The sequence below is a fragment of the Sciurus vulgaris genome (assembly GCF_902686455.1).
Source record: "Sciurus vulgaris genome assembly, chromosome: 17".
NCBI lineage: Eukaryota > Metazoa > Chordata > Mammalia > Rodentia > Sciuridae > Sciurus > Sciurus vulgaris.
In genome coordinates this window covers 47260758-47273011 of record NC_136478.1, presented here as the reverse complement: position 1 = coordinate 47273011, position 12254 = coordinate 47260758, and the positions used below count along the sequence as shown (strand labels likewise).

The following is a 12254-nucleotide window of genomic DNA, read 5'->3' as shown; positions in this document are numbered from 1 at the left end:
TAAGCCCACAATTTTTTGATCAAATTCTAGGCATTTTGCTTTTGACTTTCTTTTTAGTGGGGTGTGTGGATGTGGGGCATATATTTACTGGGCGGTATTATGTTTTTCAAATAGAATATGTGAAATAATTTGCATTGAGCAAGGTTGTCACATAATAAACAGCCACAATAAAAATGGAATTAAAAGTAGCAAATTATGCAACCCATGAAGATGATTTTTGCAAACAAATGTCTTAACTATTGACTATTACCAGTGCCACTATGACTATCTGAAAATTTCACAGACATGCAGACTCTCTGCATTTCCTAGTTGAATAGAAAATGCAAGATTACTATGTTTGATCTTGTGCACTTTCCTTTATATTGCCTAGGGGTTATCAACATTTACTTAGTATTATTTTTTTAATGTTTTCTATTTTGTCTTTAATTCTAGGAGACTCAATGTTTAATGTGATTCTCCATCCAACAAATTTGTTCTATTTTGATTTCCTTTTCCTTCAAACTAAAGTACTATTTCTATGTTTTGTATTTTAACTCAGTGTTTAACTTCCTTTTTAATTTTGAATTAGAGAATTATAGCTATAAATAGTGGTAAGGTTAATTATTTTTTTAGGGAAAGCATTATTTATTGCTTCTTTTTGTTATACATAACATTAAAATATATTTTAACAGATAAAACTTAGAATAAATTGCTCTAATTTAGTCTATCATACTTCTTTATTCTCTCCCCTCGTCCATCTGATTTACCCTATTCTATATTGTAATTTTTATGATCTTTCTGTTACTGACCTATGTGTTTTATTTTAATTAGTGTCTTGTGGATATACAAGATTTTGAGTTTCACCTTGTTATATTTATATATGTCCAAGGGAAAGTTAAGTCATATTCTTTCCACTGTTTTTACCTTATTTCATCATTTTTCTCTCACAATCCATCACCTTAATTTGATCCACCAATCTTTCTCCTATTTTCATAGAATGTTCTCCCACTTTTTCTTACTCTCTCCCTTTTTACCACTTATTTTTAATAGGTTTCCTTATCTGAGAAAACATTTGACATTTGGCTTTGGGTCTGGGTTATTTCACATAGAATAATCCCCCACCATAAGACCAATTTAGTAACAAGTGCCATATTGTGCATATATAACATATTTTATTAATCCATTCATTTTTGAAGGGCACCTAGCTTGATTCCATAGCTTGACTATTGTGAACTGTGTTATTATAAACACTGACTTGACTGCCGAAGTTATTTTTCTGAAGTTTTCTTCAGTTATTTCTCTGAAGTAATTCTTGATGTATCACTGTCTGATTTTGTTGTCAGGATGATACTTCCTTCATAGAATAAAATTTGGATTTTGGTAGTGTTCCTTCCTTTTGTATTTTACAGTGTAATTTGTGAAGAATTTGGATAAGGTTTTTCTTTCCATCTGTTAGGGATGTTTATCCAGTTCTGCTCCTTTATTTGTTGTAATAATATGGTAGCTTGTTCAACTATATTATATGATTTTGTTGTATCAATATTGTCTATAATCTAATAATACAATTTCTGTATGTCCTTTGTCTCTAGTAATATGTCAATATCTTCAAAATTTTGTATTACTTTTGTTATCAAATTTATAGAATTTTTTGATTCACTGGATTTTAGTAGACTCTGCATTTATATTTTCTTTTCTTTTTAGTCTTCTCTTTCTTTCTCTTGGTTAATTTTCCTGAGGGTATATCAATTTGTGTATATTTTAAAAACACTGATTCATTAATCACTTAGAGTGTTTTTTATTCTCAATTTCATTGATCTTGACTTATTTTATTTCCCTTATTTAATTGATTTAAAAGTTTTTTTCTATATATCATGTATAAGGTGTAATGTTAGGTAATTTATTTGGTATAATTGTATCTTTCTAATGTTTGCACTTGGTGCTATTAATTTTCTTCTTACTACTGAGTGCATAAGTTCTCAGAAATTTTGCTATATTGTACTGCTAATCTTATTCATTGTATTTTTTTGTTTTTGCCCTCATTTTCTTTCCTGCCGATTTGTCAGTCAAAATTAAATTAGTCTCTTGGTATTAAAGAGAATTTTATTTTTCAGGTTGTCACTGATATGTATTGTGATTGCATACTTTTCTGATAAGATGATTTGCAGTTTTTAAGATATGCTTTGCGACCTAAAATGTGAGATGAATATTTTATGCACTACTGAAAAATTGAATTCTGTCATTGTTGAATGATGTGTTCTAATGATATCTGCTAGGTCCATTTGATATATACCATTAATTAGTTCTGAGTACTCAAGACTAAATTTATGTCTGGATAGTCAATCTGGTGGTGAGTGGGATGTGTTAAAGTCATCCAACTTTATTGTATTGTTGTCTATTATATTCTTAATGTCTACGAAATTTATTATGTGCACAGATGCATCATTGTTTAAATCATAAATTTTATATTTGTCCTATCTTGTTCGATGAATTTCTTCCCAAGATGAAGTCATATTCATTGCCTATTCTGAATAACTTTGACTTGAATTCCAATTAACTGATGTGAAAATAACTTTCCTAATTTTATGGGTATAATTTTCATGATACATCTTCTCTCATCCTTCCACCTTAAGTTTCTGCATGTCTTTATTTTTAAGCTGATTGGCTTACAAACACAATATTGTTTACTCTTACCTTTAAAACCAAATATGCTACTCTACATCTTTTGAGGGTGCATTGAAACCACTTACAATCCATATTATAGAGAGAAGACTTTTCTTTCCTGTCTTATTGATTTATTTATAATGTTGAATTCTGACTTGGTTCTCCTTTCCTTAACTGTTTTTTCTAGTGTAATTAATTTATATGCTGGTTTTCATTTTATTGAAACTTCAGCAAATGTTTCATTGAGTATTTAATGGAGGCTTTGTGAATATTAATTAGTTTATTTTTATTTTCAAAATTATATTAAATTTTAAACTATGAAGAAAAAATTTGCTGAGTACAGACTCCTGTACCCATTGTTACCCATTTTCTTATGACGATTTTTAGTGTATTAATACAAACCCTCTTGTCTTTCAGAGTCTGTGTTAAGAAGAGTTTTGGAATTTTAACTTGTTTATCTTGAAATGTGATCATTAACTTTGGTCTTACAGCTTAAAAACTTTATTCATTCTGTATTTTAAGCATTTTCAATATAATGGCATTGGAGTATGTGTATTATAATTCCAATGATTTGGCATCCTATAAACATCTTTTGAATCTCCATAACATTTCTAAGAATTGGACAATTTTTCAAAGTTCTTTCATTTAAAATTTTGTTTATCCCTGTAAATTTGCATTTTGGAGTCTTAATTAATCCTAATTCTTCTTCAGTTTTGTTTCTTTAATGTTGTTTTCATGGTATCTTAACATCTTTTTTTGTGGCCAACTTTATTTGCATGATTTTAGATTTTGTTTTCAGGTCTAAATAATCTATATTCAAAGTGTCCTAATCTATTTGTGATGCTATATATTGAAGTTTTTTCCTCTCTAGAATTTTTATTAATGATTTTAATTTTAATTTTTGAATTTTTATCTGCAAGAGAGATTTTATTTGTAACTTTAGATAAATATGACTTGTTTGGGGTCCAGTTATCAATGCACAGTGAGACCACCAGAGATTAGAGTACAAAAAGTAACTTATTCTGGGAAAAGAGAAGAAGGCTGATGCATCAGCACTACCACTCCAAGAGAGAGGGTGCAGTAGTGGTCTGTTACTTCTTTATTTATATATGTCTCACTATCAGTTTAAAGACTATGTAAGCATTATTCTTTGTATTCAGGAAATTTACAGAAACCAAGAAATTTATGTAGCTTTTCCACAGTTGTAAAATTCAGTGTTAGGAGCTCTGTATAGCTGTCAAGAAAGTCCTTTGTTTAAAGTTACTGTATGGTGGGCAGGAACCAGAGAAGGGAGCTGCTAAAACATTGTGGTTGTGTAGCAAAACAATTCCTTCTTGCCCAGGAGATATGTGCCTTAGATCATGGTCAGAGCTGATAGGACTCTTGCACAGAGCCTCCTCATGCAGGGCATTGAGACAGCAGCTAGAACTCCTGTGCCCTTGTACAGGAACATTCTTAGGCACCTGGAATGCCACAGCCATGAGGTCATCAGAGACCCTCAACCTTAATCACTGCTGTTCCATCCTCTGATATTGCTCTCCACACTCTCTCTTCAATGTCATCCTACAAAGTTTGCATATGTTGTTTCCAGAGTCTATTAGTTAACGTAATACAACATTATATCTAAAACATAAATTAAAGGAAGTCTAAATCTAAAACATAGATTAAAGAAAGTCTAACTTGATTTTGTCTGGAAAAATGGCAAAATGCTTCATGGTTTGTGATGTTAACCTTTTAAACAGATTAGGCCCTTAGTTTTTTTAGATATGTATTTACATTTTATCCCAGTGTAAAAAATAACAAGACTGAGGTTTGGTTATGGAACATTAAATTATATGAATGAACCTCCAAATAAATTTGTTATTTTTATAGGTTCAAAATCACCATTCCAGGCAAATTTAGTCTGGAGAACAGCAGCTTGATAAAAATGTGGTTTAAATTTTCTTCTGTAAAGAATTTTATACCTGAAGATATGAACACATTTAATATATGAAGAAGAGCAACACTAGCAAAATTACATTGAGGTTTTTATTTTAACCAAGATTACCTTTTAAAGAAAAATTTAGATTCTAATGTAGTACAATACTCTAACATTTGTTGTTTAACCTTAATTGTACAAGCCCCAATTTCTTTAAGAATAATTGCTATAAAGGATAAAATTTAACAGACATAATGTTATGAGCAAATCAGCGTTTCAAGGACATCCTTGTCAATTTAACATATAGATTAAACCTTTGTTTTATATGGGTGAATTAGTATTCACCTTAGGAAAAAACCTTAGGAAAATACTTTAAATAGCTTAACAATCTCACATAGATATAACCAACTTAGTTACACAAAAACTTGTTGAAATTTGTCCTTTACTTACACACAGATTTCCATAGCACTAACTTAGACCCTCATGTATTTTATCACATAAAGTCTTTTAAGCCAGAAACATTTTTTCTTCCACTAAATATATTTTCATACATAGAACCTTTTATTTTTTCCTATCTGTTGGCCTCATTTTTTGTTCATGTTTTGAAACACCCCTTATGAATTTTCTGAACTTAGATTAATTACTATATTTTAATAAGATGAAACATTGTTATTTATAGTATTCTAATGGAAAACTGTTGAAACTTTTAAACCCTTCATATATTGAATTTTATCCATTTGTTTACCAATTTATGAGAATACAATGTTTCAGTCTATCATTCCATGGAATTTAAGAAGTTAGAAGTACTTGATGTTACTGTTAGCATTCCAACTTTGTAAATTAATCAGATGTCTCCAGCAAATACATTTATGATTAATCTCATACATATGAAATTTAATTTATTTTCCCTGCAAAAACCAAGATATCAGACAAGTTTATTAACAGTACCTGTCCTCTCCTCCATGTTGAAGTAAAGTCCCAGAGACAATGAATATTAGATATTTTATGAGCATTAGTTTCACCACCTAGATATTCCCGTGAACCAGCAATTTTTTAGAGACATCTTTATCTTTGTTTGTTTACCCAATTTAAATTTAACCTTTCAAATCATGTAAATCAAGGGTAAGTGTATCCACATTTTGAATTTTAATTTAAGTGCACTCATCATTTGTGTCAATTTTGATATCATGTGCATGATATTAGGACACACACATAGACATACAACATAATATCAGACAACAAAATATACACATAACACAATAGCAATGGTCTTGTACCTTTTTATAAATTAATCTCCATTGCAATAAAACAGAAGCCAAAAAAATCTAATTGAATAAGAGTAGTCTGATAAAAACATTAATATTATGAGCTCAAAAATAAAGAATTAAAGGAATAAACAAGAGTATTGGAAAAATGACAAGGCCTGCAATTATTTCTGAAAGGCAGTATGAGGGAGAGTAGAAGCAGGCTGATGCATCAGGACCACCACTCCAAGTAAGAGGGAGCAGTAGTAGCCAGTGACTTCAGCAAGCTGATTTTTAAGGTGAAAAATCATACCCCCAAAAATCTTGGCAGGCTCACAATAGGGGTCTTTCATTTTTTCTTTTTCTTTTTTTTTTTTTTTTACTTTTTTTCCAAATGGGCATTTATTATTTGCACAGATACATTAAAATGATTCCCATTTTAAAAAAATACTAAAAATATACATTAACCACAAAAGTACTTACTTTGAAAGGAAAACAAGCATGGCTAATTTCAAAATAGCAATAAACACAAGAAGCCAACTTATATAGATCATGACAAGAGTACATCTCACCTTTTTGACAAAAATAAGTTCTATTTTTACATTAATGATTTATTATCAGCTTTTATATTAGATCCTCCAAACCTATGTACATTAACTATGAAATATTTATTAGCATGTATAATTCAAAGGCACTCAATACAGAGGTTATAAAGTCCTGAGCTTAAGTGTGAACAGGATTCCCAACTAAAATTTGAACATAAATAATTCTAAAGATCAGAGAATATGAAAATGTTTAAAACTGTAGTATCTGGTATATAAATAATTCATAACCTAGTAATAAATGTATACAGAATGTCAAAGATAAGACCAGGTAAGGAAAAGGAATATTCTCAGAATCAAACTGATTTTTTCCCTCATTCAATTTCATCTGAAGGTCTACAGCTGTCTTTTGTTGTTGTTGAAATCCCAGGAAAGCTTAGATGTGAATATCAGTAGGGCCATTAAATTAAAGCTGGCCTAAAATGTTTTCAATGTGCTACTATTTCCAACTGATGAGGAGCCTCAGTTTTCTGGATTATCCTCAGTTTTCTGGATTATCTTGGTGATGACTGTTTTCAGTTCTTTTTTCTGGAAATATATACAAGAAGTTACAGCAGATATATAAAGGGAAGATCAGAAGCCTGCTGTCCAAGTTCATCACCACTTGTTCCTGATCCTTTTCAAGTGTAAGTATTTGCTAGTCAGTTGTTTTACTGCATATTAATTTCCCACCACTATCAAAAGAAGCCAAACGTAACCTAAATGCTATGCTCCTTCAAGGTTGTAAACTGACAGATCCGCAACATGGCTGATTCAGTGCATTGCATTTGAAAATGATGTACTGATTGGTGTAAGTTACAAGTAAGTAGGTCAAAGCTGAAGTTAAAACCAGTCCACCACCAGCAGTATTCACCATCTTTGGCAAGCTTTCTACCACATATCATGCTATTTCCCTCTAGTTCTTCTTTATTAATTTCTTGAGGCTCCTCTTCACTGTCTTGTTCTACCTGGAGCATAGCAAGCCACTGCTGCTTATATACAGAAGATAGGCAATCTGAAGGTACAAGAGAATCTTGTTCAATAATCCTTGCAGAAGCCAGATCACTAATAATATACTGTAGCCTTAAATGTCTAAACACTGACACAAATGGTTTCCCTTGCTCAGTTTCAAGGAAGGCCGTACCTTCAAAATCTTTTCTCTGTTTAGAAAACCAGACATCTGTTTCTATCAAAAGCAATTTTAAAGATCCATTCCAAGAAGGCACAAGTTGAAGGAACATCCACTTCTTAAGGCTGTATATACATCCATCTCCACTTGCATCACAAATAAATTAGCTGAACCAATATGCTGTTTCATAATGTTTATACTGAGTTCTTTAAAAAATCTCAACATTATGATGAGTCATCAAATTGTTTAGAAGCCATTCAAGGCACTTTTTCTTTAGAGAATCTAATCCTTAGTTCCCTGCTGATGTGTAATAGCCACATACAGTTTTCACATTAATTGTTTCCTTCATTGTCTCACCACACTGCTGTATTAAACCATCCAACAGCAGCATACAAGCTGCTGCCAAAATAGCAATAACTCGACTGGGCTTTCTTAAGACATCATCTGGATACAGAGATCCAAATGCAACCTGCAGTGCTTCTATATCAATATTCTGGTCAGGAATCTCCAGTTCAATAATATTCATGCTGGATTCTTTCCAAGAACCACTGAACATACTAGAAAAGTAGCCTGATTGACATAAATATATTTTGTGTAAGCTCCACTCTTCTCCTAAAGCACAAATCTTAATGTCATTGTTTTCACCATTCAAAAATAATGTTTGATAAATATACTTGGATGTGCTCTTTAATTTTTTCCTTCGAGGGGTGTTGAGGAGCCAGTGCTGCTCGTCACCTTCATCCTCATCCTCATCTGTCTTGGAGTCGGGGTGACAATAGCAGAAGGCCCCGCTGCTCCGCTTGCGCTTGCGGCTACCCGGGCAGTAACAGAAGCTGTTGCCAGCCGCGTTGCCGCCAGTGTCGGGCCTCCGAGCAGAGGCCCCCACACCGGACCCGGCTCCTGTTGAGCGGGGGCTCGCCCAGAGTGGTGCAGCACTGGGCTGCTCAGCGAGCCCATGGTATAGCGCTCCCTGGTCCTTCAGGGAGCATGCTTCAGGACACCCAGAGAAGAGGGTTTCCCGCCATAGCCTAGCTGCCACCGGCCTCCTCCCAGCCCAGGTGCCTACACAGCCACCTTCTCACGAGCAGCACCAACCGTTGAAGCGGACTCTACCACCTCCATCCTCAGCCCTGCCCACCGCGTCCAGCCGCGCTGCGCACCAGGACCGTAGAACCTCTCATGTTTTTCTTTTCTTTTCTTTTTTTCCCAAGGAATACAAAAGGCAAACTTTAGTTTATCTATTTCAGGCTGCACCTGGCAGATTATCAGGATGGGGTAAGGGGGGTGGGGAGCTAGACTATTCATATGTGAAACTGGCAGCTTCTGGGGCCTCCAGAGGAATGGGTTGCTTCACAGAAATCATCACAGGTGTTTTGGCCTAAATATCTCAAATGACCTTAGTATTCCCTATGGCCCACATAGCCTCCATGACCTCAGTAGCTTCTATGAACTAACTAGCCCATAAGTATCTGAGCCTGTGACTCATAAGTATGAGTAGCCTGTGTATCTGAACTGACCTGCTTATGTTCTGACTTCACAGCATCCGTGGCATGAGAAATATGCATGATTTGTATAACCATTATGACCTGAATAGCCTGAACAACTGAGTGTCCTCTAAAACCCACTAGACAGTAGGAGCTGTGTAGCTTCTGTGTCTGAGTATCCTCTATGCATATGCATAGCTTCTGTAAGTGAGTAGTTCTACAATCTGCATGATCTGGATTGTAAGACCTACATGGCCTCTACAGCCTGAGAAATATTAGAGGCTATTAATGTCATCGGGAACACTCAGGTCAAATAAAGTACACAGGTTATAGAGGGCACACTAATGGTTTATGCTTCATGGGAATTAGAAGCTAAGTAATTTTCAAAGGCCATTGAAGACACAGTGGCTATGCAGTTGTTGAGTTAACACAGATCACAGAGGCTACACAGATCATAATGGTTCCTGGGGTATAGATCCTACAGATGTTATTTACACTACTCAAGCCATGAAGGTGATGTACACCATAGGGTTTATGTGCAGCATAGGTCTTAGAAATACAAATACCATGGACATAATGCAGGCTATAGAGACTACTCAGACCATGAAGTCTATACAGGTCATCGAGACAATTCAGGTCATAAAGTCTACATGGGTCACAAATGCACTGCAACATACAGCATATAATCATGCCATAGTTTCTATACAGGTTATTGGGGCTCCTCATGTCAAAGAGGATACTTGGGTTATGGAAGATGCACAGGTCAGAGAAACTATATTGAACGTAGGGACTACTGAGTTTATAATGGCTATTAAGGATATAGAGGATGAAGGTCATGGTGTCTACTAAGGTCATAGAAGTTAGTGAGGCTTTTTAAGACATTCAGTCTATAAAGGCTGCCCAGAATATGGAGGCTACTCAGATCATTTGTCTACTCTCCCACAGATGCTGGGGTCTTAGGTGTTGAAGAAGTCATAGAAGTTACTAGGTCAAAGGTTTACTAAGAATATGTAGGCTACTTAAGTCAAAGTGGCTGCATAATTCATACAGGCCACATGGAAACAAAGGCTAAGCATATAATAAAGACTTGGCAGATCATAGAGATTTTCAGGTCATTAGAGACTTCTAGAGTCTTTTTGGCTACTCAAGCCATGAAGGATACAGAATTCACAAAGTATATGATGGGCATTTACAATTCTGCAGCTACAAAGGACCATGAAACTAAAAATGACATAGAGGTTACTCAGACCCTGTGAATAAACAGGATATAGGATATTCTCATGTCATGAAAGATACATCAGTCATAGATATTTGCAAGTTATACAAGCTACAAAGGCCAAAATGTATCTTCAGGTCATAGAGGCTACCCAGGTTATCCAGGCTACACAGTCTGTAGAAGCTTCACAAACCCTAGGCACAACGAAGGCATTGAGGTTACTCAAGCCACTGAGGGTACTCAGGTTAAAGTGGCTAACCATGTGTCAGACTACTCCAGCATTAGGAGTAAACCAGGTCTTAGAGGCTACTGAAGTAATTTATGCTTCTTTAGTTATAAAGTCTATTCAGGTCAAAGGTCCTTGGTCATAGATGCTACATATTTCATAGGGTATTAAGTAATAGAAGCTATTAATTTCTTTTAGAAGATTGATGTCATAACATTTTTGCATGCCATAGAGATTGTACAGTTCATGGAGTCTCCTCAGGCCATAGAGGTTACTAAGGTCACTTAGTATATTTAGGACAGATAACTTAACCTAGTCACAAAGGGCATTCTTATGCTAGAGGCTATGAAGGCCATAAATACCACATGGGTCATGGGGGCAATTTTGGCCATGAAGAGTAGACTGATCATAGGAATTACTAAGATCATTTTTATTTCTTATGTCATAGACAGTATGCAGGATATAGAGTCCACTAAGAACCCAGAGTCAATAATATCACAAAGGCTTCACAGATTATAGAGGCTTCAGTGGTAATAGGGCTGCTGAAGACATTTAGGCTTATCATGCCATTAAGGCTAAGCAGCTTGTAGCATTTGATTACATCACAGACAACACTCAGTCATTGAGGATACCTGGGTCAGTAAAGTTGCACAGTTCAGGCATGATACACAGACCACAGAGACCACAGAAGCTGCAATGGAATTTAGATGAAGCAGGCCACTGATATTATGTAAGTCTTAGATGACACTAAGTTTATATTATATACATTGTCCCATGAGGCTGAGGTGATAAGGACTTTCAGTCTAGTCAGGTAATAGAGGCTCTGGCTATTCAGGTAACCCAGGTTACACAAGTTAAAAAACCTTTGCATATCATAGAGGTTACACAGTAGGTAGTGAATACTAAATTATTTTAGGTTACTAGGGTCATAAAGTTTACACATGTCACAGAGTCTCTCAAAACAGAACCTATTCCAGTCATAGATGCTTCAGATATTATAAGGTATACTTAAAGCATAAACACTATAAAGTTTATTTAGGTTATTCAGAGCAAAAAAGAAACACATTTCACAGAGGCTGCACAAGCCATAGAGGCTACACATGTCATGGATACATAAGTAATAGATGTTATGAAGGTTATAGAGGCTACTAAAGATCACAAAGTCTGTGTAGATCATGGATGTTAAGAGATATAACGGGGACAAAAACCTTTGACAAAGCAGTCTTTATAACAAATTGTGCTTGGCAAAAATAGTTATTTATATGTATTTGAATGAGACAATAACCATATCTATCACTCTGCACAGAAAGTCAATTCAAAGTGGAAAAAAAATTGAAATTATACCAGAAACTATGCAACTCTCAGAAGAAAACTTGGAAGGAACACATCACCCTATAGGCACATGTAAACCTTTCTCAGTAGAACCCCTAGCACTGAAGAATTAATGCCTAATATTAAAAAATGAGATGGCATCAATTTTAAAACCTCTGAACAGCAAAAGAAGAAATTTAGAATGAGAAAATCATTGCTAGGTACTTTTCTTAAATAAGACTAATATTTAGAATATAAGAATAACAAATTATTTAACATAAAAAACCCAATTAATAAATGGCCAAATGACCAATACAGTCACATCCCAAAAGGACAAATATGGTCAAGAAATACATGAAAAATGCTCAAAATCATTACTAATTAGGGAATGCAAAGCAAAACTACACTGAAATTTCATCTCATTCTTGTCAGAAGGGCCATCATCCAGAATGCAAACAAAAATAAATGCTGGAGAAGATGTGAAAAAATGAAACACTTTTCACAG

At 34.4% G+C, this 12254-nt stretch overlaps 1 pseudogene across 1 annotated transcript; it reads right to left on the bottom strand.

Moving 5' to 3' along the window:
- Positions 1–6885: 6885 nt before the first annotated feature.
- LOC306647581 (germ cell-less protein-like 1) lies at positions 6886–8469 on the bottom strand (annotated as a pseudogene). The gene has a single exon. The product of its transcript is annotated as a germ cell-less protein-like 1 (transcript).
- Positions 8470–12254: the final 3785 nt, after the last annotated feature.